At 40.9% G+C, this 26,698-nt stretch overlaps 1 protein-coding gene across 4 annotated transcripts in view; it reads left to right on the top strand.

Annotated features, from left to right (window-relative positions):
- NDST2 (N-deacetylase and N-sulfotransferase 2) overlaps positions 1-26,698 on the top strand; it is a 1,311,836-nt gene that overhangs the window by 701,575 nt on the left and 583,563 nt on the right. The window lies entirely within an intron of this gene.

Here is a 26,698-nt window from a genome sequence, read left to right as displayed (position 1 = left end):
CTTTTTCCTGGAAGGGGATGCTTCTTTATGCCTTCCCTCCCCTTCCCCTCATTCCGAAGATCCTGTTCAAAATACAACAGGATGCTCCCAAAATCTTGATGGTGACTCCCTTTTGGCCCAGACAGCATTGGTTCCCTCTTCTTCTGCATTTACCCAAGGACAATTATCACAAGTTAACTCATAGGGTGGGTCTACTCTTACAAGTCAAGTGTCATCCATCCTCACCTGTCCACTCTTCAACTGACACTGTGGGTAATAGGATTTTGATTCCATACAGACACCTTTTTTTCTGAGGACGTGCTTAGGGTCCTGCAAGAAGCCAGGAAAGCCCACAACTAGGAAATCCTACTTATCCAAATGGAAGAGGTTTTGTGTTTGGTGTCTTTCTCATAACCTGGAAATGCTTTCTGTGATATTTCTTTGATTTTATCTTATCTGTGTGAACTGCTCAATGCTGAGTTGCCTTATACTTATGTTAAGGCCCACTTATCAACTAGCTCTGCTTGTCTGCCTTTATCACCTCCTTTAGCTGCTAGATTTGAGGCTAGTTTCTTAAAAGCATCCTTCATACTAGACCTCCCAAGAGGTCTGCCTCTCCTCCCTGGAGTCTTAATTTTGTTTTAGAAAAATTGACCCAGGCTCCTTTTGAGGCTGCAAATTCAGCTTCCTTACAGCATTGTTATTTCTTGAAAGACTGTACTTTTGTTGGCCCCTACTTCTGCCAGATGGGTGTCTGAGCTTCAAGCCTTTATGACTTGTCCTTTTTTAGTGTTCCGTAAAAACAGTGTGTCCCTTTGTACTAATCCTTTTATGCCCAAGGTGGTGAACCAGTTGCCTCTTAATCAGCTTATTCATTTGCCCACTTTTTTCCCTTCTCCCCAATCTGCTAGTAAAAAGGTGCTGTACACTGTGGTTATGCATAGACATCTCAGATTTTATTTGGATAAGACTAAGACTTTTCATAAATCTGATCAGCTATTTGTTTCCTTCATCCTAAAGCCTTAGGCTTGGCTGTTTGCAAGCAAACTATATCGTCTTAAGATTTCTAAAGCCATTTCTTTTTGTTATGCCTTCCATGGTAAGAGTCTTTCTTCTTTTGTTACGACACGTTGTACTAGGGCTGTGGCTTCTTCTGGTGCTTTTTCAAGGGTTTGGATACTAACTCTATTCTTGAGGAAGCTACCTGGTCTTCTGTGGATACATTTACCAAGCATTCTATAAGTTGGATGCAATTTCCAGACCTAGAGGTGTCTTTGCTAGGGCCATTCTCCATGGGTTCCTGGAGAGCTCTGTTGATCCATCCTCCTCCCTGTCTTCATCCTGGGTTTTTGCACGCTCCCTATTGTAAAGAATATTGCAACAGTGAAATGGAAGGACATACTACAGTTGTGTAAGATATACTACCATAATGACAGATATCCTTCTCTTCACTGTGGCAGTATTCACTCCCTCCCTCCCTCCCTGGTTCTTTTCATTCTGGATGTACTGGTTACCTCTTTTTTCCTTGGATTGGCATTCCTACTGGACCTCTCAGTTTTGAGGATGGTATGTCCGGACATCACCTTTTATGCCCTACGCTATATGTGGGAAACATATGAGTGATGCACGGTGTACCTTAAAGCAACCTAAAGGCTTTGATATACTTGCCAGATGTTGGGCCAACTTTGTAAAGAATACTGCAACAGTGAAGAGAAGGACATCTACTGTTATAAGATCTTGTACAACTACACTTTTGGTATGTGTGTAAATGATTTTTATATATATATTCCTTGACTCTTTGTTAATTACTGATTTAATACATGCTGCTGGCTTTGTCATTGTATTAGTACTTGTGGTATGTGTGTGTAAATGATATGTATATGTATTCTTTATAGATTATAGTTTTATAGATTAGTACTAGGTTAACTACCCTTGAAAGCCATTTTAAGCCTAGCTAATTATCCCATGTGAGAGTCAAACCTTGCATCTTTTGTTAGTAAGGTAAACCTTAATCATTATGCCAACCTCCTCCCTATTCCTTGAACTCTTTAATTGCTGATTTTTGACCTATACTGCCCTCTTCGTCATTGTATTAGTAGTTACAGTATGTTCCTGTCCAGGTACTTTGTCTGCATTTGTGAAATGTGGCACGTTCATCGACTTTAACAAATCATTTTGTGCCTGAGGTGTTTCTGCTATAAGTAAGCTGAAGCTCCTGTCAGCAGGGAGACAATAAAATAAAATGCATCTGTTGTACTACAGCTGTTGCTGGACTTCCAACCTTAATCTTTTAATTATCCCTCTTGGAGCTGTAGAATTTTCTGTTTGGGGGCTGCACATGACAGATGATGATGATGGTTCTTATTCTCAACCCCCAGCTGTGTTGATGTAGAAGAATTAAGTACTGGTAACAATATTCTTTACATAAAACTGTATGCTGTGAACTGTTTTTGAATATGTTTTGATCCACCATTGTACTATGCCTAAAACTTTGCAATATCTATGCTTGTAAATATTCTCAATTTGAATTTTTTTAATGTGCAGCACTCTATATTCCCATACTTTCTCAGTAATTGGCCTAGAATGAAGACCGCCTGTAAAACTGTACTTCTAATTAGACTTTGCAGCTTTTCTGTTTGCCTTTATTTTTTGCTTCCTGTTTTTGGCTCCATCTGCATTTCACCCATTCGTTCCCCATCCCCTTTCCTGATATAGGAAGATTTCTGAAGGGAACAGTAAGAGCTGTCAACAGTGGCAGCCACCCTGCGATGGTCTAGGGGCTTTGTCTTATACCCTTCACAGCTGTCCCTCTGTCAGCTGGCAGGTGCAGTGCAGTACCTAGCTATGCATAAGTATTAGCTTCGTCACAGTGGTATATGCACACTTCTTTGTCAAACTTGCACCCGTTATCTAGGACTCTAAGCACCTCTGTCCCATTGGCATGAATGAGAAGACTTTTGTCCTTCACTTGTTTCCATCTTGGAACAGCCTGTCTAGCATCCATGAGGCTAACTGCGTTCAGGTCATAATGTGGTATAGTGTCAGTTATCCATCAAAACTACTTGGAAATATTCCCTTTGTTATGATTACCATCTGTACTCCAGTATGTAAACTTTTGAGTCTTGTTTCTTTGCAGCATATACATTAATTTGATGACACGTTGTTTTGTCAGTTATGTCAGTACATTCGCTAAAGTAATACCCGGAAATAGCCATTACTCTTTATCGGAGTACTGCTAATAAATACATTTCCTTTAAGGATCTTGGACTTTGTGAGTAAATTTACCATTGTTTGAATGAACCAAACTACTACTCTGCAGCCAGGTAGTGTTGAGTTTTTCACATTTACCTAATCTGTGATTGGCAATATGTTCATTTAAGATTCTGAATTACAATGTTGTTTTATCATTATTTGCAGCTGAGATTTTGACTGAAAATGCTTCTTAGACCCCCCAACGTTATTATGCCAAGTGAAAGAAAGTTGGTGCTCAGATAGAGAACATGTGTTGACTGTAGGCAGCAGAGATTTAAACAAAAAGTTATTTTTTCAGTAATCACTTTATTAATTAAAGAAAAGCTACTGTGTAGAAAATGTTTGGCTACATTTCAGTCTGAAGGCAATCATTCTTTAAACATGTAAAAAAGTGGGGTTTTCAATAATGCTCATGAGTTTTTAGCTTTGTATTTTAAGAGGATCCTTTCATTATGAGGCCACATACCAATCAACAACACTAGGATCAAACAAGTTTGCAGTTCAGTACTGTATACAATCCTTTTTTTGCTTCCTGAGATCATAAGAAAATGAATTGATATGATTTACTTCCTTGGATCACAACTGCAGTATTCTAAGACTATTGGGTTGTCTTGTTGAGGTAACCAGACATCTGGCCAGTGTACAGAAGCCTAAAACCTTGCATATCTTGTACGTCTGGTGTATGCCCTAAGCCCCTGGGCATAGTGGTGCATAAGTGGACATACAAGCATAATATTCTCAGATTATACACAAAAATGTACTTCCCAAACAAGGGCAAGCAGGTAAATAAGTCACAAAACACCACGATCACTGCCAAAGAACCACCAGCCACGAACCAAGCCTTGGAAGAATATCTTTTATTCCACTGACTAAGCGCTTTCACCAAAGTTGGCTTCTTCAGAGTCAGTGTTTTACAAAAAACATGCACATCTTATACTCCTCAAACACCATGACATCACATTAACAATTCAATCCAATTAATCAATTATTCAATAAACTTTCTTCACAAAGTACAAAATTCATAAAACATGATTAAAACTTTTCAAAGTTATACAATTTTAACAAGTAAATGTATATAAATGTAAATGTATATAAAAATACATAAATTTGTATGTGTATGTATGTGTATATAAAATAGTTGTTCATAATCAACCCTTTCCATATTTACAATATTCTAACCCATTCTATACCTTTTGGTAATTAATAAATAATTTAATCTATTAATCCTTTAATGTTTCAATTCCACTTAAATTCATATACTTATTCTAAAATAAAATAAATTAAATGAATTTAATTCATTTAAATACTCCTTTTGTTAATTATACAATACTAGCCTTAAATTTCAAAACTGGTTTTATAGAGATGTAGTCATTAATACCAGGGTACTTAGTGGCATTAAGTCTCAACTGCCACATAGTTTCTAAGCATGCTACCCTGTTTCCTATATCACCACCTTGCTCTACTAATACTCTGTCTATAATAAAAAACACAAACTTTTTAAAATCCTTGCAATGAATACTGTGATTATAAAGTGCACTGTGAGAGTCTTTGTTCTTAATAGCTCTCACGTGCTCAACCATCCTATCACGTAGCCTCCGGATGGTCATGCCAATGTAGAATGCTTCGCAGGTTACACAAAAGGCCATGTAAACTATGTTCTTCGTGTTACAATTGCATTTTCCAGGGCAAGGTAAAGAGTATCCCCACCCTTTAACACACACATAAGACCCTTCTGCTATGTACCTGCAACTTCTACAATACCCACACTTAGACATCCTAGATGCCCTACCTTTATTCTCACTTTCCAGTGTACTTTTCAAATTTTTCCCCTTACTGTAAACAATCCTTGGGTGGGCACCCAAGACCTCTTTAGTGGCATCACTCAAACAGTACTCCCACATCCCTTGTACCACCTTGACTATTTCATCACTTTTCTCATTAAATTTCAACACAAAACATGCTCTACCTGTCTGTTTCTTGTTTTGTCCTTCTTGGTTACTTTCTAACACCCTTTCACCCCATAAAATGGGTGCGTAAGATGAACCCCTCCGCTTGTAAACTTCCCTTTTCAATCTTAATAACAACTTGAGTGGGTAACCCCTCTCCATTAACATTCCAATTAACTTGAACATTTCCTGCTTAAATAGACTTTCCTCACTCACCAATCTTGACAATCGCACCATCTGCCCTTTTGCCACCCCTTTCCTTTGATGGAATGGGTGGCAACTTTTGAAATGTAGGAGTGAATTTGAGTAACTGTCTTTTCTATATATAGAACTAGTTAAACCTCCCTCACTCTTAGCAATTGCTATGTCCAAGTAATTAATAGCATCTTTCTTCCACTGGAAGGTAAATTTCAAAAAACTAGTAGTATTATTTAAATACTCAATGAACTCGTGAGCCTCAAGCTCATCCCCCTTCCATAGAATCAGCAGATCATCCAAGAACCTATTGTATAAAATAATGCTCTTCATGAAACTTGATGGAAAAACAAAGGTTCTCTCCCATGTGAGAAGAACCATGTTGGCAAAAATAGGGGCACATCTTGCACCCATAGCTACACCAGAACACTGTTGAAATGTCTCCCCCTCAAATTTAATGAAATTATTCAAAAGAACCATCTCCATTAAATCACAAATTAAATTAATTCTATCCTTGTCAACCTTACTACTCATTATCAAACTGTCACGAAACATGTCCAAACCCTCCTTGTGAGGTATGGTAGAAAACAAATTAACCACATCCACCGTTAACAAGCTATAATCCCTAGAACTTTCTTTGACTTCCCTAAGCCTTTCAAGGCAATGCCAAGAGTCTCTGATCACATGCGGTACATCCTCTAATGTTTTCTTACACATAAAGTCCACAAAGGCAGCCAAGGGTTCAGTCTTAGAACCCTTGGCTGCTACAATCGGTCTAAACTGCAACTTAGTCACACCTTTGTGGACCTTAGGAATCCCAAACATATTGGGTAAAACTGCATTCTTCACCATCAAGTAATCATATTCCGTTTCAGAAACCATTCCCTGAAAAAGGGCATCACACAAATACAACTCAATCCTTCTATAGGCAATATTAATTTCATTTCTAGAAACCCTCTTATAGGTTTCTTGATCCTCCAAAATGGCCATCATAGATGCAATGTAGTCTACCTTGTCCATCAAAACCATCCCCCCACCTTTGTCTGGTTTCATACACCTAATGTTGCCAGCTTTCTGAAGTTCTTTTAACAATAACCTTTCTTTTGTACTCAGATTGTCAATCAAAAAATATTTTCCTTTACAAATCTTCCTGAATTCAAATTCTAATAATCTTTCAAGAGCTGTAACCTCACTACTTGGTGGAGGGATAAAAGTACTTCTCCTTGAAAGAACCTTACAGTCATTGATTACAGTATAAAAACCATCTGTGTGGTTTTCGTGAAAATACATTTCCAAGTTTAATTTTCTAATAAATAACTTCAAATTGACAATTAATTGCGCAACATCTAGCTTAAAGTGTGGTACAAAATTGATTCCTTTCGTGAACAGTTCAAAGTACACATCATCAATCACCTTGTCAGTATAGTTATATATATAATAATCACTTTTATACAGAAAAGTGATTATTATATATATAACTATACTGACAAGGTGATTGATGATGTGTACTTTGAACTGTTCACGAAAGGAATCAATTTTGTACCACACTTTAAGCTAGATGTTGCAATTAATTGTCAATTTGAAGTTATTTATTAGAAAATTAAACTTGAAATGTATTTTCGAAAACCACACAGATGGTTTTTATACTGTAATCAATGACTGTAAGGTTCTTTCAAGGAGAAGTACTTTTATCCCTCCACCAAGTAGTGAGGTTACAGCTCTTGAAAGATTATTAGAATTTGAATTCAGGAAGATTTGTAAAGGAAAATATTTTTTGATTGACAATCTGAGTACAAAAGAAAGGTTATTGTTAAAAGAACTTCAGAAAGCTGGCAACATTAGGTGTATGAAACCAGACAAAGGTGGGGGGATGGTTTTGATGGACAAGGTAGACTACATTGCATCTATGATGGCCATTTTGGAGGATCAAGAAACCTATAAGAGGGTTTCTAGAAATGAAATTAATATTGCCTATAGAAGGATTGAGTTGTATTTGTGTGATGCCCTTTTTCAGGGAATGGTTTCTGAAACGGAATATGATTACTTGATGGTGAAGAATGCAGTTTTACCCAATATGTTTGGGATTCCTAAGGTCCACAAAGGTGTGACTAAGTTGCAGTTTAGACCGATTGTAGCAGCCAAGGGTTCTAAGACTGAACCCTTGGCTGCCTTTGTGGACTTTATGTGTAAGAAAACATTAGAGGATGTACCGCATGTGATCAGAGACTCTTGGCATTGCCTTGAAAGGCTTAGGGAAGTCAAAGAAAGTTCTAGGATTATAGCTTGTTAACGGTGGATGTGATTAATTTGTTTTCTACCATACCTCACAAGGAGGGTTTGGACATGTTTCGTGACAGTTTGATAATGAGTAGTAAGGTTGACAAGGATAGAATTAATTTAATTTGTGATTTAATGGAGATGGTTCTTTTGAATAATTTCATTAAATTTGAGGGGGAGACATTTCAACAGTGTTCTGGTAGCTATGGGTGCAAGATGTGCCCCTATTTTTGCCAACATGGTTCTTCTCACATGGGAGAGAACCTTTGTTTTTCCATCAAGTTTCATGAAGAGCATTATTTTATACAATAGGTTCTTGGATGATCTGCTGATTCTATGGAAGGGGGATGAGCTTGAGGCTCACGAAGTTCATTGAGTATTTAAATAATACTACTAGTTTTTTGAAATTTACCTTCCAGTGGAAGAAAGATGCTATTAATTACTTGGACATAGCAATTGCTAAGAGTGAGGGAGGTTTAACTAGTTCTATATATAGAAAAGACAGTTACTCAAATTCACTCCTACATTTCAAAAGTTGCCACCCATTCCATCAAAGGAAAGGTGGCAAAAGGGCAGATGGTGCGATTGTCAAGATTGGTGAGTGAGGAAAGTCTATTTAAGCAGGAAATGTTCAAGTTAATTGGAATGTTAATGGAGAGGGGTTACCCACTCAAGTTGTTATTAAGATTGAAAAGGAAGTTTACAAGCGGAGGGGTTCATCTTACGCACCCATTTTATGGGGTGAAAGGGTGTTAGAAAGTAACCAAGAAGGACAAAACAAGAAACAGACAGGTAGAGCATGTTTTGTGTTGAAATTTAATGAGAAAAGTGATGAAATAGTCAAGGTGGTACAAGGGATGTGGGAGTACTGTTTGAGTGATGCCACTAAAGAGGTCTTGGGTGCCCACCCAAGGATTGTTTACAGTAAGGGGAAAAATTTGAAAAGTACACTGGAAAGTGAGAATAAAGGTAGGGCATCTAGGATGTCTAAGTGTGGGTATTGTAGAAGTTGCAGGTACATAGCAGAAGGGTCTTATGTGTGTGTTAAAGGGTGGGGATACTTTACCTTGCCCTGGAAAATGCAATTGTAACACTAAGAACATAGTTTACATGGCCTTTGTGTAACCTAAGCATTCTACATTGGCATGACCATCCGGAGGCTACGTGATAGGATGGTTGAGCACGTGAGAGCTATTAAGAACAAAGACTCTCACAGTGCACTTTATAATCACAGTATTCATTGCAAGGATTTTAAAAAGTTTGTGTTTTTTATTATAGACAGAGTATTAGTAGAGCAAGGTGGTGATATAGGAAACAGGGTAGCATGCTTAGAAACTATGTGGCAGTTGAGACTTAATGCCACTAAGTACCCTGGTATTAATGACTACATCTCTATAAAACCAGTTTTGAAATTTAAGGCTAGTATTGTATAATTAACAAAAGGAGTATTTAAATGAATTAAATTCATTTAATTTATTTTATTTTAGAATAAGTATATGAATTTAAGTGGAATTGAAACATTAAAGGGGATTAATAGATTAAATTATTTATTAATTACCAAAAGGTATAGAATGGGTTAGAATATTGTAAATATGGAAAGGGTTGATTATGAACAACTATTTTATATACACATACATACACATACAAATTTATGTATTTTTATATACATTTACATTTATATACATTTACTTGTTAAAATTGTATAACTTTGAAAAGTTTTAATCATGTTTTATGAATTTTGTACTTTGTGAAGAAAGTTTATTGAATAATTGATTAATTGGATTGAATTGTTAATGTGATGTCATGGTGTTTGAGGAGTATAAGATGTGCATGTTTTTTGTAAAACACTGACTCTGAAGAAGCCAACTTTGGTGAAAGCGCTTAGTCAGTGGAATAAAAGATATTCTTCCAAGGCTTGGTTCGTGGCTGGTGGTTCTTTGGCAGTGATCGTGGTGTTTTGTGACATATTCTCAGATTATGTTGTTGCCAGTTCGGATATTGGATAGGAGAATGAAATGTGATCTATTGGTAATTGCTCCTAGGCCTATGGGCTAGCTAAAATGTCTAAAGATATTAGCCTGAAAATGTGTTTCTTGGTAGAAAGTGTGACATCCATCCCCACTCTGGGCCAGTAATAAGAGAGCCTGAATCTTCACTACTGACACTGGAGAGGGATGTTCACTTGGAATACATCTGCAAATACTCAGTATTTCCAGATACAGACCTCTATGCATCAAGCACAATTTCCCTTAAAAGCACACAGGGAGCACAGTCAGCCCGAGGTCTGGATTTCTCTATATCTATCTCGGCCCAGATCCTCAATAAAGCTGTCCACTGGCACAGCTATGGTCAGCACCCTGTCTGTTAAACCAGTGCTTTCATGTCCCTGCTTCCTGTAGCTGACACACACACTCTTTGAGATTTAATTTATACACACACACACACACACACACACACACACACACACACACACACACACCAGATTACCCGCTCTACCAACTTTGCCCAGTCTATAATGTAGATTCACTGCCACCAGTTAGTTACTGTAAGGCTCTTAAAGGGGTATCCAATTATGCTGGGAGAAGTTAAAACAAATGGCAATGCTGACCAAATAGCCAGGTTTTCAGGAGTGGGCACAGTTATCAACAAATTTATATATGCCAATACTCTCAAAGCTTAACAGTTTTCTAAAAGGACCAGCCACAATGAAAAGTTTAAATATGTTTAATAAATAATAAAAGAGCAAGAAAATACTAAATATCTATTTACAGTAAACACCAGAGTTTTAGTCACAGGAAAAATAAAAAAATAAAAATAACACAGCTGGAAAGATTCACACAGTTACAGAAAAGCAATACTTAACTATTTTCACTATATTTTCCTAATTTAGAGAATTACTGTCCCCTGGTCACTAGCGCAAGGCAAGATAAAATAGATGAGTGGTCTTCCATCTTGGTCAGGTTTCAAAAACAGACTGCTCCTGAGAAGTCAGTCTCTTCTAATATTAAAACATTATTTCTGTACAGAATGACATCACATACATTTGGATCTCATGTTACTGATGTTATTTGTTTCATTATTCCTCATGACTGGGTCTTGGATCTGACATTGGATCTGATCCAGCACTACACAAGACATAGATCCAAGGCTCAAGCTCCTCCCTCTCCCCTAATCCCCTTCTGCACTCTAACCACCAGATGTCATTTGCCGTGTTTATGCACGGATGTGATCCTTGGCTCTCGAGCTGTGTGTGATAGTTTCCTTCAAGTGTTCTTCAGGTAATTTTTCTACAGGGTTTAAGAAGTGCACTTTATGTGGGCGTAAGATGCCTAATTCCGATGCCTACAAGCAGTATGTCTACTGTTTGTGGGCCAACTATCTTGAGGCTGATTGCTGTGTCTGTGCAGCATTCAACCCTCGAGCGCTGGAGGACCACCATAACAAATTGCATTTGAAGAACCTGGTTCAGGGGGGGTCCTCTTGTCTCTAAGTCCCCGGCTAAATCAGGTTGTAAGGACACCAAAAGGAAAGCCCCATCTGCTTCCCCGGGCACTTCTCCTTCCTTGGATGATAAACACCCTAGGCTTTTGGATCAGAGATCTCTGGATCCGAAACTGCCTTTGGCTGCATCAGATTCGACAACTCCGAATCTGCCAGTAGGTTCCAAAGTCTCCTCAGAGCAGAGGCCTTCGGATCCGATTAGAGTTAGGTCCCCCTCAGATCCGCCTGCTTCTTCAGATCCAAAGAACGTGGTCCAGCAGGTGTTGAATCCGCCAAGGTTGTCAGAGCCAATATTACTTTTTGAGGGCTGTCCTTCCCCTTCAGGATCCACCAGGGATCCAAAGAACTCGACTCCTGGGCCTTGGAGCCAATCTTCATTTCGTGGACATCATAAGTCTACTTCAAGGTCCAGGATTGGATCCCTGACCAAGTCCTCCCATTCCTCATCTTTCTCCAGATCCTCCAGGGGGCATTTGCCCACAGGTATGTACAGGATGATGAGGAGTTTTCTCAGGGCCCAGATAGAGATGAGTCTCTTGGCATATCCAGCCCGCTCTGGCTTGGCGAGATCCCTGGCCCCAAGGTTGCCCTATCCTCTTCAGACTCCCACTGTTTTGGAATTTCAGGACTCTGTTCACCTGAGGGAGGAGTTGACAGGTCAGAGGGTGCACATTTTTCTGACTCCATCAGGTTCCCTAACCAGCTCGATTCCACTGCCTTTGGATCAGAGCGGGTCTCGGCTCCTAGAGGTCAGCTCTGAGAAAAACTGGTCTGAATGGGTAGGTAATATTTAAGGAAAAATATAAAAAAATGTTTATTACAGTGGCAATATGATGTGAGAAAAGTAGAGAGAGTAAAATAATAAAAGAACATATAACAATGCATTTGAAGATTTAGAACATAATAATAGAAAGTACTTTGACAAAGGAAAAGAATTACATGAAAGATCAGGTCTGGATTTATCAGATCAGTCCCTTCTCTTGGGGGTCTCAGCCCTCGACAGCTTTGAGCCAGTACTCTCTGTAGGGCCGGGACCTGGGGTTTGCTCTGCTCCTTCTTCCCAGGTGGTTTTGGCTCCAGTGGATTGAGAGAGAGTTTCCTCGAGTCTGTTGTCCTTTTTGGTGGTAGAGCGGACTTTCTGCAGTTCTGGAGCAGTGTCTTCCCTCCTTCCGGGTCCATCCCAGCCTGTCACTGTTCTGAGCACTGAGCTAGTCCAACCTGCCCTGGGTCAGTTCTCTCAAGGTAGCCTTCAGGTGGCATCTAACCCCCAGGGGAGTTTCCCTGTCTTCCGAGTCCTTCCCCTGAGCCCCACACAGAGGAGGTGCCATGGAAGAGAAAGTGTAAGAGGAGGCACTTGGACTTGCCCATGAAGTCCCTTACAGAGAACACAGATTTTGATGAGGGGGACAGGTCCTCTAGTTCTCTGGCAGACGACGTCCCCTTTGGAGTCAATTTGGAACTGTTGAAACACAACAGCAGATGGTCTTCCCAAAACCCGTCTTCTGAGGAATCTTTGTTTCCTGAAGGCTTTCGGGACTGGCCCGTCTACTTCCTGGGTGCCCCCCCTATTGTGGATGAGCTCATTAACCTTGTTTCGAGCAGGGCATGGAAGGAATCTGACACTGTGGAACCAGTCCCAAAGAAGGCTGACAAGTTCTTGAGTCCCTTTTCCAATAGAATGCAGTGAAGCAGTGGCATTCCAGTTGATACCATTGTGGTTGCCACGGCCACCAAAAAGGAGCTGACTGAACAGACCTCTACCATCCATCCCCACGAACAGGGAAGCTTGGACGATAAGCAGACATGGAAAGTGCATGTACACCTAAGCCATATTTGGTTTGAGAGCTGTTAACTATTTGGCGCAGTTTACCTCCCTCCAAAGAGACCTGGTTGCTGAACGAACCAGCTCTCTTTCAGAGTTGTCTGTGGGGGACCTCAAAAAGGTCTCTTCCCCAGTTCACCACTCTATCCTCTCTTGGCAACTCCTCAGTGAAGTTAATTTCTAATGCTGCTGAGGGTACCTCTTGAGCAGCTGGTGCAAGTTTTGCTTTGAGGCTTCATGCATGGATGTGGTTGTACGAGTTTGCAGAACCATTCAAGGCGTCTTTCATGAATGCCCCTTTGATGGTTCCTTGTTTTTGGGCCATTAGTCAAGGAGACTTTGTTCCACAGTGAGCAGGAAGGGAAGAAGTTGTCGACAGTAGGGTCAAGTTTTCTACCCCCCCAGTGGTCTTTTTCCAAGAACCAATGGGGGAGTAAAAACGTTGATTTTGAAAGTCGCAGGGTTCCTTCCTGACTGCTCCTGAAGATTCCTCTTCCAGAGGCAGGGGAAGAGGGTTCAATGCTAGATGCTGCCCCAGAGGCAGAGGGGTCCGCAGAACCAGGAATTCAGAGAACCTTTCTCCAAAAAGCCCTTTCGGTGCCCCAGAGTCGTTTCCTGGCTGTCCTGCCCTGGAGGCAGTTGGGGGTCGGTTCTCGTTTCATCCAAACACCTGGACAGCCATAACGAATGATCGGTGGGTGCTCAATGTTATATCCAGGGGTTATTACATTCCCTTTTCTCAACCACCTCCAAGTCCCAAGAGAGTTCTTCCCAAAGCACCACCCAGTCAGAGGGAACTGGCCCAAAGAGAAGTTCTAAAACTTCTAGAAAAAAAAGCCACCCAGGAGGTCCCAGCAGGGCATGGAGGGTCTGCAACTTACTCTTGCTTCTTTTTGGTGCCAAAAAAGATTGGGGACCTGTATGTGAGTATGGACCTCAGCAAGTTGAATCTGTCAAGAAGTCAAAGTTTTAGATGATCATTGTTCAGTCCATCCTGCTGCTTTTGCGCAAGGGTGAGTGGATGTGCTCCATAGACCTCCTGGATGCCTACTATCACATCAGGGTAGACAGGTGCTGCAGGAGGCATTTGCATTTCCAGCTGGGAGCCAGTCATTTTCAGTTCAGAACCCTGCCCTTTGGTTTCACCACAACCCCCCCCCCCCACAGTATTTACCAAATGCTTGCAGTGGTCATAGCTCACTTGAGACTGTAGGGATTCCAGGTTTTTCTGTAGTTGGACGATTGACTTCTTATGGTGCCCACAAGGCATCGACTGACATGAATGATGCGGTACATTTTGGAGACCTTCAATGAGTTAGGCGGTAAGGTCAATGTGGCCATGTCAAAACTAACTCCGGTGCAAAGTCTGGAGTTTATAGGAACCCAGCTCAGTACTGTGACAGAAAATGCACCTTTACCACCTCAGATAGTGGATTTACTCAAGCAGTATGTCAAGATGATTCTAGAGGTCTTGTCGCCGCAGGCATATCTCATTCTTAAGGCTCTGGGGTCCATGTCAGCAGTTATCCTCCTTGTACTGCTGGCAAGATATTACATGTGATTACTCCAGTGGATCCTCCTTGTACTGCTGGCAAGATATTACATGTGATTACTCCAGTGGACATTAGCAGTCCAGTAGCCAATTCTCTATCATCCTATGTCTGTGCCGATATGACTGACTTCCATTTTCAGATGACATCTTCAATGGTGGTTTCTTTCAGAGGACCTCTTTTGAGGCAGATCTTTTTCACTTCCCCCTCCCATGGCCACAGCCACCATGGATGTGTCCCTGCTTGGGTTGGGTGGCATTTTCATGGCAAAATGGTCCAAAGCATGTGATCCCTTAAAGAGACCAAGTTGCACGTAAACGTTCTAGAGATAAGAGCAGTCCTCCTGATGCCTTCCTCTGGTGATGACTGCAATTCATACAGACGTCAGTTGTCTGGTACATCAACACGCAGCTGGGAACTGAACTGGAGAACCAAGCAGTGTGAGGTGGCAATGCAAACCACCGCACCATTGTGCCACCCTCAACAGGACTAAAGGCATCAGAAAATCTGATCAATTGTTTGTAGCCTTCTCTGTGAACAGATATGGTCACGCAGTGTCTAAGGTAACAGTTTCCAAATGGACTTCAAACTGTATTTCCACCGTTTATTCTCTCAGGGGCTTAGAGTTGCCTCGTCCAGCTAGGGCTGTGCATATCAGTCTGTGGCTACAGTGTGCAGTAGAGTCTCCATAAAGAAAAGTTCCTTTCTCCCTCCTTTTGTTCTGGTTCTCACAATTACTGTTGAACAGCTTGTCAAAAGAAGATGGAGGCTGTGGGAAGCAGACTGGTGGTTAGTAGCAGCTTGTAACAAAAACACAGTGCCCAAGTAACTTTGGTACATTTCAGATTTTTCTTGTGTTTTATTTTTATTTAACACAATTTTATTTACCACAGTTTAACTTGTAATACAAATTCACACAATAAATGTATTTTAGTTAACATTTAGGTTAACTACATACATTGTCCATACCCTTTCCAGTGTTGCTTTTTCTCCATTTTTCATCAACACTTTGTTCATTCACATTTATCTGATTCCTCTCCACCTTTTTACACCATTGACCACCGTGAACGTTTGGTATGTACTGATCCTACAAATGCCTTTGTTTTAAATGTAGTTTACCTGTGCCCTGTCTGAAAGATTGTATCCTCACTTCCTTTCTTTCATAATATTTGATATCACTTCTGTAACTGGTTTATTTTTTCACTTCCATTTTCTTGTTATTGCTTCTTTGCCTACAAACATCATTAAACTTAAATAGGCCTTACTATAACTTGACATTTCCAGGCCTTTTACTGTAGCTTAAAAAGCACATCCTTTTTCCTCTCAACTTGTTCCCCCAACAATTTTGTTGAACTATTTGTATGGATGTTTTAAATTCAGTCAGTGTTGTACACTCCCAAAAATATGTTCCCAGTTTCCTCCATCTTCCCCTTCATATCTCCAGCAACTGTGCTCTATTTATGGGAAAAACCTATAGCACCTTCTTAGAATGTAAAAATGTGTGCATACACTTCCAAACAAATATCCTATACTGTCTAGATTCTGTTGCATAGTTGGGCACACTACACATTTCTTTCTATTAATCCTTTATAATTTATCTTTCTGTTCTCCTGTCCTAATCTCTCCTTAACCCCCCTTTTATAGTTGGCAAGCAGTCGTTTATAAAACATGGTGATCGTTTCATTCTTAACGACGTTTCTCTCTTCTTGGTTCACCATACATTTTACTAAAACTAGCATTTTATTCATTACCCATCTTTCCCTTTCTCTGTGCCTATACTCTTATCAATCAGTGCAACTCAAGCATGCTTGCTGCATCAGTTTTCCACTTCTTATTTGTTACCAGCACTTTGATTCCTTAGGATGTTTCTTCTTGTTCAGTTGTTGAGGTCTGCTTCACTACTTTCAGTTTAACCAGACTCCTGAATACTTCATCCTAAAGGCCCCCTATCTACCTAATTTATTTTCTTATGTCTAACTCTAATGTATGACTAGATCATGCAAGACCCCCCTTTCAGTGGGGGCATGAAGAGAAAAGTTCCAGGTCTGGACACAGATTTGAGCAAATTACACAAAAATAATAACATACAAACATTGTCATAAAAAGTAAAAAAAAAAAAAAAAACTTATTAAACAATTTGCACGTTAACAATGATTAAAAGAATTGGAAGTCAAGAAGAATAAGGTGGCTAAAATGAATATGAAAGTATATGTTATTGGGTGTGAATTGGATAACAAAGGCAGATGGAAAGGTAGGTTAGGTTAAGATGGGAGGAGAGAGAGAGCGTGTAAGTCTGAACTAATGTAGCTGAGAGGAATAAGTGTGAAAGGTGTAGGAGAGAGGTTGAGAGAAGGGGGGGCTAGAAATTACTATTGTAGGAGTTAAAATTCATGATAAGACTAAAAAGGTAAGAGTGTTAAAGTGATGCAGATGTATGTAATGAGAGGGAAAGAATAAAGATGAGATTTACAGAGGTTTGTGGAAGTGATGGTAATTTAGGAGTGAGTGAGAGATTGGCCAACAGAGTATGAAATGGAGAATTAGCCTGGTGAGAAGATAAAGAAACAGAGAATGGAATGACCAGGATAATCCTTCAGTTGAACTTTGAAGTTAATGGTGGGTGATGTTTGTCTAATATGTGTTGGAAGGGATTTCCAAAGTTTAGATATATGTAAGCTGAATATAAGGATTCAACAGAGGAGTTATGATTTGTTGACAATGACCGGGCTTGTGCCCAATGAGTAGAGAGTCCTAGGAGAAGATTTCCATTGTATTACATTATTCAAGGATGGACATTTTTTTCAGGATGGTTTAGTAAGATATGGACAAGTTTGTGAGAAGATGCGGTTGGTTGGTAGTTTGAACTAGTTGAATATTTTTGCAGACTGGGCAGTCATGAGTTATATTAGACATTTTAGCAGAAAAATAGCAATTTTATTATACCATTGGCCAATCTCTTTGCTGTGAGAATTGGAGAGGCATATAGAGTAGACTCTAGAAGGTATGATGATGCTGTATGTACATTACTTTACCATTCAACCTACATGCACATTTAAAAACTTTTTAACTTTTAAATTATTCCAAAAATTATTCAGCAGCAGTAATGATGTTATATAATGCTGCTGTAGACTTAATTTTGCTAGACTTGCACGCATATCAAATCAAAGACTTCTCAATAGTAAAAGCAACATTTCTTAAACCAGGTAGCTGTTATTGTTTTACATTATGAACTGCTCAGCACTCACTTGATTTACTTCCCCAGGCAGTTCAGTTAACATTACGTAGCTTTACTAAATATAGAACGTAATGCGTTTTAAATCAAAAAGCAGCCAGACAAAAAATTACCTTCCATTAGCTGGAATTTACATTGTCATTATTACTTCATTTCTGTGATAAACATTTTAGCATTACCTAGGCAAAGTTGGATTTATACTTTTTAGCCTACCCATTTATTCAAAAAGTTTGATGTTTTCTGTTGCCTTCAGTCACTTCTACTCCATTTTTGTCCCTTGATATGGCCTCCATTAATTGCAAATTGTTCAGCGTTTCACTGATTTTGGACCTTCTTGCACTTCTTACTTTCTTTTTAAACATATCTGTTCATGACCCATTTAAGCAGTAATTTCACAGAATAGGATTGATGCTTTTCATTTCTCTACCTCATTCACCCAGTGGGATTTATGCTTTGCAGTTTTCCCACTAGTTTGTCTCCAGCATCATGGGTCTTCATTCAGTTCTTCATGTTCCCTCATTGCTGATAGCTGAATCAACAGGTTCTCTTTCTGTTAACTTACTCTGGTGCAAAGCTTTCTTCTGTTGATCCAATATTTTTTTTTCTTAAGTCCTGAAAAGAGCTTATGTAGCACATTCCTTTTCTAGCTGTCCCACAGTATCAGTCCAACTGACTGAAATTCAGTCTGAACTGCTGTTTGGTTCTTGCTTTGTTGTTCAAACTTTCTTTACTTCCTTTGACTTGTTCAGCCTTCATAAAAGTTTTGGTCCTATTTTGAAAAAAAATGTTGAAAGCAATTTAAATTTAAGCCTACATTTTAACAGTCTATTTTTGCTGGAATAAATGTGCTACTATAATTTCTGGTATGTTCTTAGTAGAAGTTCTCCTAGGCAGACTTGGATCCCCCTATTTTCAGTATTTTATTTTTCCATATTTTGGAAATTACCAACTCTTTTTGTTGATCAGTTTGTATTTTAATTTGGGTCTTGGTTGTTTCCTGGTGGACAGACTTTGAGCATAGATGCAATATGCCCTCCTAATCTAGAGCTCCTTGGGGAGTACCACTATTTCTTTTCAACTTTTGCTTTTTGATGTCTTGTCAGACCATTGTATTTGAGTAGTCAGTACCTGTTCATTATCCTCCAGTCCTTTATTGTTTGACATGATTTGCTCCTCAAGTGTTCTGTTTGGATAACAGACCAAATGCTGAACTGTTTGAAACCGTGTTCCAGCCTTTTATAGTACAGTAGCTACATTCTGGTTTGCTTTCTACCAATCTGCCATGAGGGTCTTCACAGCCACTGTTCTTTCTCTACTTTTTGGGGTACAGTTCTAATTTTTGATAGCATCTCACCTTGAAATACACCAGAGCCAAATCTTTCCTAAAATAATAACAATTAACCAACTTTTTTTTTTTTTTTTTACATTATCTGTTCACATGCTGGACAAGCTGTTTCAGCATGGCATTCAGCCAACTGCCATACATGAAATAAGAATATCTTGTACTTTAAACAGTAAACACTGGCAATAAGCAATCTTACTGTTGCCTTTACAGTACTGCTTGAAGACTGCTTTATGTCATAATTCTTTTGTTCTTGTCAGTGTTGCGGAGTAGAAGCAGTTGATTTTATGTTTGTTCAATATATATTTTGGGATCATGGGAAGTTGTGAAGCTGCCTACCTTTAACTCGATATAGAAACAGAAAAAGAAATTAGAGAAATACCTTCAAAATCACACAGCATGTTAGTGTAAATGTTTTTTTTTTTCCAGTGGTCATATATGCAAGCAGTAATGCCAGATAAGGGTGTATGTTATTGTGGAGGGCCTGTAGTTGCAGGCAGAAAATCTGGTAAATCACTGTGGATTACAGTCCATCAGTAAGGACAAAGGTTAAGAACTTCATAACTATTATATTTTAACCAATATGTGATAGCAGACAGCCTGTTGCGGTTATCACTGCTTGTCTTTTTCTCTCATTCAGGCATGAAAGCACACATGCACATCTATGCAAAGCATAAACGCACACAAACACACAAACACACGCACACACACACACACACACACGCACACACACACACACACACACACACACACACACACACACACACACACACATGCATTTATTCTTTATTTTCTTTCTTTCTTTTTTTTTATCATTTTAATTTTACGATCGCTAAACACTGCTGTTTAGTGATTTGTAAAACAAAATGGCACAATTTGATTTTAAACTGTCTGAGCTTCACAGCAGTGCTTAATTTGCTGCAGTGAAGCAACAGACTTGTTTTTTAGCGGGCATTGCCTGTACGTTAGCACCCTGCTGGTCCAGTCAGGGTGGAGATGTACAGGTCATCCATTCTCTAAACAAGTTTATTAACTTCTGCTGCAATTGCAGCTGCTCTCTGTTCCTGTCATGTTAACAATTCAGTTAATCTCCAGGGCTGTGTTAGCAATGTTAACAGTATAAGACTTCAAGAGGACATTTCAGACTTATTTATAAATAGTTGTCATATGCCAGCAAGTATTGGTCACATTTTCCAGTACTTTTTTTTTCCTGAACTGCATTTACTGCAACCAAAAGTTCCTGTTTTTACATAGTTCACACTATATCAGAATAAAAATGTTGCTGCACAGGTTTCTTCCATTTAGTCACTTGTGGCAAAATCCCAATAGACCTTTAAAGAGAACAATTAAAATACAAGGTAATGACTGCTTCAAACCATATAAGTAGCAGAAAATGCATGTTGAGACACACACACTGCACTTTCTGTGTTAGCCCCATCTTTGCAGGGTACTTTCGAGGTTGCATCCTGTGCATATTCCAGTAACACACTGCAAGCAGACTGATAAACCCTTGTGAATTCCACCTCAGTCTGTGCAGAAGATTACAGGATCCTTCCTCTTTCTGTGATATGTAGCATGGAGGATTGATTCAGCTTGTATATGTTATAGGGCACTGTCTTCTAGACATTCAGAGGTAGTCAGTCGCCCCATTGTACGAATTTGAAACTCTTATAATGGAGTGCTGTGCTACCAGTTGGTGATATAACAGAAAAGTTTTTTGAACAATTAAGAAGGGCATGACTGTCAAAGCATATGTAATGTGTTGAAAGTTGACAGTTTTAAGACTCTATTTTTTTGTATGCCATAAGCTATATCACAGTAGACCTTCAAATACTGAAAAATCATCTCAACTCTTCCTGGCTATCCAAGTGGCAATTCTCAGATCTGCTCGGAGTTAGTGCAGAATGGCACAAAATACACTGAACCGACCGAAGTAGCCAACATCCTGGCAGACATGTTCAGTGCAAACTTCACCCCCCTCTCACCCCCAAAAGGGACCATAACTATACCAGAAGAATGCAGTGCCCCTGAAATCACAGACATCAATGGGACTGGACGGTGTCCCAGGCTGCATCCTACACAAGCTCAAAGATGAACTAACCCCTCACCTAAACACACTGTTTAAATTCAGCCTCTCCACAGGCTATGTGTGGGCAGAGTGGCGCACAGCAACGGTTATTCCGCTCCACAAAGGTGGAGCCACCACGGACCTCTGTAACTATCACCCTATAAGCCTGACTAGCTTGATCTGCAAAGCTATGGAGTGCATCCTCATGGATCTCATTAACAGAGACATTGGGAACCTCCAAACACTGGACCCTACCCAGTTTGGATTTGGTAAGGGCAGATCATGCCTCCTAAACCTGGTGGACTTCTTTGAGACAGTTACCAAGGTTATAGACGAGGGAAAGGTGGTCCACACAGCCTACCGAGACCACGCAAAGGCATTCAACACCATTCCCCACTCAGGTATTATAGACAAGCTCACCAGCCTGAACATAAACTCCTACGTCAGGAGATGGGTTGCCAACTGGCTCACAGACAGAACCCACATGGTAAGAGTTGCGGGAGCTAGGTCTGACTCTAAACCGGTTACAAGTGGCATTCCCCAGGGCTCAGTCCTAGGACCCCTCCTGTTCGGCATATACTTCTCAGAGGTACAGGCAAGCACAGGAGGACTGTGGCTGACCAAGTTCGCAGACGACTGCAAACTAGGGGCTATAATGGACTCTCTGGCTGACACAGACATCCTCCAAAAGGGTCTCACTGAGACAGATACCTGGTATCAAAACCATGGCCTCACGCTAAATGCCAAAAAGTGCATAGTCATCCCCTTTGGAAAAAACAAAGTACCCACAAACTATCACATAGGTGGTAGCCCTCTAAATACGGGAAGACGTAATAAGGGATCTGGGGACCCAAGTAGATAGTAACCTCTCCTTTGATAATCACATTGCCAAAGTGGTTAGAAAATCCTTCTATGTGGCCCACCTAATCACAAAAGGGTTTGCATCCTGATCGAAAGAGGTCATTGGGCCCCTCTACGCATCACTCATTAGACCCATCATAGAGTACAATGCCCCATTTGGGATGTACCTTACAAGACACATGCAACAACTGGAAAGACCACAGAAGTACCTCACCAAGAGGATCACTGGCCTCAAGCAGATGCTCTATGCAGCTCGACTGAAGAAACTCCAGCTGTATTCGGTTGCATACCGCCTACTCAGAGGTGATCTCTGCCTGATATACAAGGCCATGTCCAACCCAGAATTGATGGATATGCTCCACCTAAAGAAAACCATATCCCCTCGAGCCACATGCTTCAGGGATCTAAACCTCACCACAACAATAAATAGGACGTCCGGGGGGATAGATTCCTGTCCCAGAGACTTCCCATGCTCTGGAACAAGATTCCAATCTACATGAGGCAGAGCTCCTCGCTAACCCTCTTCAAGAGAAACCTTGACGAGTGGATGGGAAACAGAAAGTTTACCCCGGGGATCACTTCAATGGCTCTGCTGGACAGAGGCACAGGGAACTAATCTAAGTGGGTGGTGAAAGCCAACACATTCTGACTAGGCTTATAAATGCCTTCATGCAGATAGCAGAGTACCTACCTATGAACCTATGTACCTGCTCTGTAATCTAATCACTTCCTCCTCCTTATATTATAACTAAATTCCTATGCTTTTTACTACTAGTGACTGATGATACTTTCTCCATATTTATTATTTTTTTTCTTTCACTTGTTGATACTGGTACAATAATGCTGATGAATTCAGTGGTAAAAATGGAGATAAATTAATCTGGCAACCGACTAAATTCCTGCTTTTATGTATACATTCTGTATATGCTGCTGTAATCAAACCAACTAAATTCCTGACTTATGTGTATATTCTGTATATATGACTGTAACCACTACGTGTAACACTGTTTCTACTTCTGTACCAATTAATGTTTAATTATTTTTCTGCATCTGTGTGCTTGGCGGAGCTTTTCTCCCCAGGTCTCCACCAAAAATGGGCTCTTTTAGGCCCAGTGGACTTTCCCTGTAAACAAATGCAATAAGTAAATAATTTTGGCATGCAGTTTTGACATGCAAGTTCTTAAAGACTTATTTTTGTGGGAGTGTTTATGGTAGAATTACAGTACTAGTGAACATAACACCAAAAGCAGTTTGTGCAGTTTCTGATACCCCCTTTATCCAGTTCTGGATAGTGAAGGAACAAGAGCCCAGAGCTTATCCCTGTACTCGGTAGGCACATGGCAGAGAAGCAAATCCTGGACAGGATGTCAGTCTTTCACTGGATGTGTATATGCAAGGGTAATTGTGGATCACCAGCCTACAGCATGTTTTTGGGAGCAGTGTTACTACAAAATAGCATGATATGCAACCAGCCTTCCAAAGGGGACCCACCAATCTGTGACCCTAAGACAATTAATGTCTGGAGTTCCCACATTATTTAACCTACTCACAACTTCCACAAATCCATACCATTGTGTATAATCCAAACAACTGTCCATCTGTCTCCAATCTCCTACAAATATATAACCCTCCCAGGAGACTTCACTCAACAGACAAATGCCTATTACATGTATCCAAACCCAACAATTCTGCTAGCAAATCACTTCTCTCCCGCCAGTAGCAATACAACAAGAACAATCCTTAAAATAATTTAAAACTCAACTGACGTCCTACCTGCACAGATGCCAGTTCTGTACATGTGATGTTCCTGAATAATCTCCAAATCCTCAATTAACTCTCACCAGTCTTTTGTTTAACTGATCATAATACAACTATTACTTCTCAATCTGTAACTATGTAGGTTTTACTACATTACTGGTTTGTCTCTCGCTCCCTATCTCTAACTGTGCATGTCCTACTCCATTACTGCTATCTCTGTCTCCCTTTTACCTGGACCCCCTCAGTATAATTTGTAATCATCTTCATCCTGTAATGACTTTACTGTCTCCTGCTTAATATCTATTTACAGCCGATTCCTTTTGAAAATAACTAGGCTCTTAAAAGTTCAATATTAACTAATCGTTTACTGTGCTCTTGTTTTGATTAACTGTTGTATCATTACTGTATTATGTATGTACATTTTTTTGCAAATCTTGTATAACTGCCTGTGATGCCCATGCCCTGGCCCAGCAATCAAGGAGCCTCAATCCTCACCACTAACATCAGTGAGGGGTGTCTCATATATGAGGAAAGGATAACAAATACACACAGTAAAGTGCAATTTCCCTTAAGAGCACACAGAGATCACAGTCAGTCCGGTGCTGGTCGCTCCCTTGCTCTCCAGGTCTGTGAGGGGAGCAGCGATGGTACTGTAACTGGGGATGAACTTTCTTTAGTACCCTGCTGTCCCTAAAAATGGCCTCACCTGCTTTTTAGTAACAGGTGCAGGCCATGCCTGAATGGCTTCCACTTTGGCAGGTTCTGGCCTTAACATACCACTCCCCACTCTGTGTCCTAGGTAGGAGACCTCCACCATACCCACCCGACATTTGCTCGGCTTAATGGTCAACCCTGCCCTCGTCTGCCCAGCACCTCCCTGACATGTTGAAGGTGCTCTGGCCAAGAATGGCTGTAGATGGCAATATCATCTAGGTAAGCAAGGGCAAACCTTCCTGCTCCTGCTAGGATATGATCTACCAGCCTCTGGAAAGTCGCTAGGGCATTCTTCATCCCAAAGGGCTTTGTCAACTCATACAAACCAAAAGGAGTCACAAAGGCTGACTTCTCTCTAGCACTGGGAGTCAAGGGCACCTGCCAGTAACCCTTGGTAAGATCAATGGTTGCAAGATACTTATCCCCACCGAGCTGCTCTAGGGCCTTGTCTGTCCCATGCATGGGGTAAGCATCCGATTCTGTGTGACTATTTAATTTCCAGTAGTCCCCACAGAACCTGGTGCTGCCATCCTTCTTTGGCACCAGCACCACTGGGGAGGCCCAAGGACTGTTTGACTCTTGAATCACTCCCAGTTCCCACATCTCCTGTACCTCCTCCCTCAGGGGTCTATCTGACTCTCTCAGGCACCCTATAAGAGGCCTGCTTAATAGGCCTTTGGGGTCCTGTATCCACCTGGTGCTGCACCAGATGGGTGCACCCTAGTTTCCCAGTGAGCATGTCCCCAAATTCCTGCAACACTGCTCTGATTTCTCGAACCTGGGTAGGAGATAGCTGCTGGGACATTGCTACCCCTAACACTGAGGTGTCAGCCCAAGCCTCACTGGGGAGATCAGTCCCCAGATCTCCCTCAAACTCCTCTTGCAATCCACTGCAAATGCTCAGCACAAGGGCCTCCCTGTCATGGTAAGGTTTCATCATGTTAACATGGTACATTTTGTGCCCCTGTTGTCTGCCTAGCAGTTCCATCATGTAGTTAACATCACTTACCACCTTATAGGGTCCCTCCCAAGCTGCTTGCAGTTTGTTCTGTCTGACAGGAATGAGAACCATTACCTGCTGCCCCACAGCATACTGTCTAGCTCGATCATTCCTGTCATACCACGCCTTTTTCTGTTGTTGGGCTTCTGCCAGGTTCTCCTGGGCCAAGCCCATGAGTTCCTTGAGCCTTTTCCTGAGGTTTAGGACGTGTGCCACAACAAACTCCTTGTGAGACTCGCACTCACCTTCCCACTCATCTTGAATTAAATCTAGAGGTCCCCCCACCCTATGCCCATACAGCAACTCAAAGGGTGAAAAACCTGTGGATTCCTTGGGAACAGATGGGGCAAACATTTGTCCCACTCCCTCTTAAACTGATCTGCAAATGCCCATAGCATGGACTTGATTGTATAGTTTAACCTCTGAACAAGACCATTAGTTTGGAGGTGGTAGGGGGTGATCTTCATGTGCTTCACCCCACAGGACTTCCACTGACAAGCCAGCAGGTCTGACATGAAATTGGCACCTCTGTCAGTCAATATTTCTTTTGGGAAACCTACCCTGCTGAAAATCTCTAACAAAGCATTTGCCACCTTCTCTGCCTCAGTGGAGGACAAAGCCACTGCCTCAGGGTATTGTGCAGCATAATCCACAACTACTAGGATCTCCTTTTTCCCTGTGGAACTTTGGGTACTCAGAGGACCCACAATATCCATAGCTATCCTCTGAAATGGCTCCTCAGTCACAGACAAAGGCATCAAAGGAGCTCTCACCTTGTCTCCTGCCTTGCCTACCTTTTGGCACTGCTCACAGGTCCTGCAGCACCCTGTCACATCTCTGGAAATTCCAGGCCAACAGAAGTTCTGCATAATATGCCTCTTTGTACGTTTTATGCCCACATGACCTGCAAAAGGAATATCATGGGTTATGGCTAGAAGCGCCAGACAGTAGGCACTACCAACTGCTATACTCTCTCACCTTCTAGCTCTCCCTCAGGGGTCCACTCTCTGTACAGTAACCCTTTGTCCCAGTATATAGATTCCCCCTTCCCTTGAGAATTAGGTGCCTCCCTAGCTACCTGCCTCAGGTCTTGCAGTGTAGGGTCTGAGAGCTGAGCCTGTCTCAACACTCTCCTTGTAACCCTTCCCAGCTCCCCTTCCACAGGAAGTCTGGCATCCTCTGACAGTGTTGCCTCACTGTC

The sequence above is a fragment of the Protopterus annectens genome, chromosome 14.part0 (genome assembly GCF_019279795.1).
Source record: "Protopterus annectens isolate FY-2018-M chromosome 14.part0, PAN1.0, whole genome shotgun sequence".
In the NCBI taxonomy this organism is placed as follows: Eukaryota; Metazoa; Chordata; order Ceratodontiformes; family Protopteridae; genus Protopterus; species Protopterus annectens.
Note: the sequence above shows the minus strand (reverse complement) of the source record. Positions and strands in the feature narration are given on the sequence as shown.